We start from the raw sequence: 5,481 nt of genomic DNA, 5'->3' as shown, positions 1-5,481 counted from the left end.
CTTGTCTATTGGAACCTTATGCAACTATGAACCTCGACATGTTTATTTTGTAATGTGACGATAATTTATATTTTAATGTAGTTATCTTTTTTTGGAGTGCATATTTTCCATGTCTACCACAATATTAATGACAATAAATTAAATGGCTTTAAACTCATATAATGTGTAAGGTACATTTTAATCACATTTTAAATCATGCTAAAATGATGTATAAAAAACACATTTCATTCATCTTAAAAAAATTATGAAAAAAAAAATCTTCTTCACATCAGTATTCCAATTCCAAATCCAAAAATGTGCAACCAAATGGAGGAATGCATATTCTCATAATGAATTCTTGGTGAACCAAATAGTCCCAAATCAAATTCTCAAAATCGTAATCTGGATTTGGAGTTCCAGAATCCCAAATCAAGGATTCCAAATTCCAATTCTAAAATGATATTCTAGCAACCAAACGGGCCCTAAGTTATAATATATCAAATGGTTATGATTCATATTCATATGAGCTATAATAATTCAAATGGTCATGATTCATATTCATATGAGCTATAATGATGTTAGTGAACTAATGGAGGTGGCAAGAAATTTATGTCAAATTTAAATACAAGAAGGGCTCTATAGAAATTGAGTCCATGCCTTGTGAAAAGAGAGAAAATTAAGAGGTATTGAGATAAGATATAGAGACATGTTATTTGTAAATAGAATGAAATTCGATAAAATTAATTCTCCCTGAAATTCATAAAATTCAACATTGTCATCTATTGGCATTTTGAGATTTTTTATTGCATTGTATGCAATAAAAGGGTACAAACATGAATTTAAATTGCTCCATATCTTGGTTATGTCTTGGAAAAATGGCACCAAGACATAATTGTTAAGCCAACAAATAGCATGCAAGGGGGATCCAAGTGACATTTACCTCCTAGAGCTCCCTCCATTAAATCATTTTTTATTTCCAAAACATCATAACAACTTTGTATTACTCATTTATCTATATTATTCCTCTTACCCCATCGTAAATGTTATTTGTAAAACTAAAATACCATTTCTTGCATCTACATGACAACTTATCATGTCCTCCAGTTGTAATCTAACCTGACTTGTTTGCAAATAATTATTCTATTGACCCACACCACTTGTGCCTTTAACCACAATATTACATGATAGTAAATTTAAAGGAAAAGTATCATGAGGAGGCAAAATGGATCCAAACCTAATTGTAAAATCATTTTTAGAGTGCACCAATTATGCTTTTGTACTTCTAGAGGCTTCCAAATTGAAATCTTTACAACACCCTTTGCTCTTTTGTCGATGAGAATCCAACTTAGCATCAAACTGGCAAAAAATATGTTTCCTCTACATCTTTCTCCCCAATTGTTGAAATTGGAACAAGTGTGTCATCATAATTACAAGGAAGATCAATCATAATCAACATATTATGGATGACCTACAATCTATGATATAATCTCCAGCTAGAATTTTCAAGACAACTTGAGAATAAATTGATTCATTATTGTAATAAAAGTTTACCATAGAAACAAAATTAGAGAGAGAAACTTCTTATCTTCTTTCAAAGGATTAAAAATTTATTGTCATTCTCTCTTGAAAATATTGATCAATGGAAAATAATCTGCATAAAACATTTTGAACACCCAAGGAATAAGAGGTGATCCTTAGGTACCTAGTATTTTACTTATTCAGACGATACCACAAAATGAAGAACATCTCATAAAACTACACTTCAATTAAACTGCTCAATTATTACTTTGTCCAAAAGCTATGTATTGAACATGTAAATCTTGCATAATTCATAAAAATAAAATGCATATTTGCATTCAACCAAATCATCAGATAAATTTAGAACAACCATAAACTAGTTAACAAAACTACCATTTTAACAGATTCAATGATTTCAAAAATAAATGGCATGGATATTTTCTTCATTTGTAATAGACCAAGTTGTCTGGTAAAATGCAATTCTCTAGAATACTTCATCCATTGAGATTGGTCGTAGGGAGTTGTAACAATTTAATTATCTGAATTTTAAATTTAGAAAAAACTACACCAATTGATATATGTTTAGTGAAATTAAATTTTCCATCTTTATGATCATGCTAATGCACTATAACATTGAGAAACTTGAAAATTAATGAATGATTGCCACAATTTCTTCCAATGGTATTAGCATTTGCCTTCACTTTGTTGTATAGAATGTGTCCAAGCTCCATCATTGCTCCCACTTCAAATGATGAGCATCTAGGCCTTGATTATAATTCCACACCATTGTCATCATTAATGCATTGATTATCCTATGAATCCTATTTTTAAGAACCTCAATCTACTCAAACACATCGTGAGAAAGGAAAAACATATATAGGTCTAGATTGAAATGTAAAAATCAACTATTATGCAGTATTTACCTCAAGATGTAGAGGAGATGTTGTGAAGAAGAAATTGGAGCATCCCAAAATTAGTGAATTAAAGTTGCCTTCCACAATTCAAAGTTTGAAAGGTGAAGGAAGAAATTATTTATGTCCAACAAATGTTTAAAATAGAAATACACATGGCTTTCTTCATGCAAACCACTTGTATGTACAAAAAAAAATGCGTTAAGAAAATTGTCAAAAATTTAAAAATACCCATTTCTCTCATCAAGCTCTTAAAAATATTTACAAAAAAAATTGAACTTATCCAATAAGAAAATTTGGAAGATTCGTTCATAAAATAGCAGGAAATTTAGTTTAATACAAATATTGTTATAAACCATAGCTAAAGACAAGAAATGAGATTTCATTTTTAAAAGAAATACATTGATAATGGTACTCACGGTGAATTATTGTTTACTACAAGAGAACTCGAGTAGGTTCATGATTTTTTTCACTCAATTTTTGTTGAATCATGAAAAGGGAAAAAAATCAAACTAAACCCTCCTCTAATATTTCTTTGAATTACTATTGTTTCGTAAACTGATTTTCTCTAGTACGTAAAAGGGTGAAGCCTTGATTTATAAAAAGTAAGGGATTGTCATTTCCATTGACAAGTGAGAGGTAGAGTGATTTTCTTAAAAATTGCAAATGATTCTTCTTCGTAATACTTGGTTGTTAAAATTGATGATCCAAAAATTGACAAGCAAAGCCCTGTTCACAATTGATAATTAGTTGAGGTCAATTTTATCTAAAAATTCATTGGCATGTGTTATGTAAAGGAAAATATAAAAGCCCTCATTAGCGATGGTCACCTTTCGAACACATTAAATCTTAAAGATAGGGTCCTTTATTCACAAAAGAAAAAAACTATTTGTGGGGTCTCATTGTCATGGAGGGAATTCCTTAACTATAGAAGTTTTGGTGATGCCAGTGAGCCACTAGTCAATTCAATGAGAAAAAGAAAATCTAATATGAAGAAGACATGTTGGCATTCATAATATATGCCTTGGAAGAGTTGTATGGTAACATGTACATGCAAAAAGGCTCATGTGCAACTTTAGTAACCTTCTAGTATACCATGAGATCTCCAGCAAATGACACCTAATTTCCACGATTCTTTCTCCTTATTTTTTCTCAAATTTTGTGTGTAAACAAATAAAAGACTATGAGGAAAAAGGATCACAACGAATGAAAAAATAAGAAATAAAAATAATTTACATATATGATGTCAGATTAATTCTAAAATTCTTCCAAAACTCTAGATTTAGATAGGATTGTCTTAGGGTGCATAGTTTTCAAGGAACAAATTAATGCTCCAAAAGGTCATAAAAAACTAGAGTCTCATGCCTTAACGACATGGACTAACAAGAGTATAATTCTCTCATATAAACTCATTCTAGACTGAATTGGTATAATTATCTCTTGAACACGAAAACTAAAACATCAAAAAGGTACGATTCTCTCATATAAACTCATTAACAAATAGGATTTGCTCATATAAACTCATTCATAGACTTCAACCCTTTACCTACCTAGAAAAATACATTACTCTTATCTTTTATATTGAAATGTATTTATATTCCCTAAGTAAATATATATAAAAAATAGAAAAAACTTAAATAATTATTTTATTGAAATCTAATTGATGAACTTTTATAAAACTATTATAAATATTTAAATTATTCTATCTTAAATAATCTTATTCGAAACTATTTGATTTTTATTGTGTTAAAATTAAATTACAATTATTGTTATTTTATTATTCCGTAAACTATTTGCTTATTTCTCATCAATCATTACACATCTTCTGTAATGCCCCGCCAAGGGATCCAAAGAATTAACCTAGAATTTCACTAAGTTTAGTAGCATTTTTTTTTTAAAAATACCATATATATAACTCATGCACAATAACGGAAGCAATAGCAATGTCCATTTGAAATTAAACATAACATAAATAACGGATTACATTCTTTAAGATCCCTTAACGTTGAATTACATACATGAATCCATCTAGTACAACATCCATATGAAATAATAATGATAAGTCCAATGTTTATACATTACATTTCAAATGCTCATTCATCCTCTGTACATATCACAGGGTATGACAAGCTCAAAGAATACACATACATAGAATAAGGTACATCATCCTATTCTAATCCATGATACATCAAAGTAGAGATAATCACATGGTACACATGATACATCATCATAGAAAACATATACATCCATCATAAAGATCATACATAATAAACTAAGTGCACGGTTCCTCCCAACCGTCAATAGCATCATTAGACCATCATGGATCCTAGCCATCCCTTCATGTGTAACATTCCAAATCACCGAAGAGATCATCGGTATTACATAGTAGGAATGTCACTCCTAATAAATACAACATCATATATAGAAGTAATCTAACATGCAAATAAAAGCATAAGATAACATCACCTAACATATGCTAATCATCAATGAAAAAGGATACATATCCACCATCATGAAGGACGCATCAGCCATGATGTCTCAATGAATCTCAAAATGATAAAATTGGAAAATACACTACCACCCGACCGCGTGGTACCTAAGTAGTCCACTCCCACCATGCTAAGGAGATAATCTCAAGTCCCAAATAGGCTATCAAAATCACATAGCACATATCTCTATAAGTCCAGGAATCCTAAAAGTATACTAACTCAAAGGTTCCAAACACAAAATCTGACATTTAATCCTAGAGGCACACAATGACATGTAGGAACCTACTATGCAAGCAGGAAAGTGTCATCGCAATTATCACGTACAAGTTACCCTGACAGTTAGCTAAACTCCACGGGTCCATACTGATTTCATGCGGCCACTAGTATCCTCTCATACTGACGAGGCATACTACGGAATGCAAGGTCGCAACCATGTGTCTCACTACTCCCATCCTAGTCTGTACAAGCACTCAAGGCATGGGCAAGAACAAAAAACTTATCTTTTTAGGTTCATTCAGTTAGTATTAGGTGTGAATGTTATCACTTATTAATCCAACTTACAATGAGTTACCCTGGCAGCCTCT

The 5,481-nt window shown here is 30.9% G+C and overlaps 1 pseudogene; it reads right to left on the bottom strand.

The window, feature by feature from the left end:
- Positions 1-839: 839 nt before the first annotated feature.
- The window catches only part of LOC149577993 (uncharacterized), a 9,808-nt pseudogene continuing 5,166 nt past the window's right edge, over positions 840-5,481 (bottom strand).

This window comes from Cupressus sempervirens, chromosome 1, assembly GCF_028749045.1.
Source record: "Cupressus sempervirens isolate cs-2001-9-10 chromosome 1, ASM2874904v1, whole genome shotgun sequence".
Lineage (NCBI taxonomy): Eukaryota > Viridiplantae > Streptophyta > Pinopsida > Cupressales > Cupressaceae > Cupressus > Cupressus sempervirens.
This window is presented reverse-complemented; position numbering and strand designations above follow the sequence as displayed.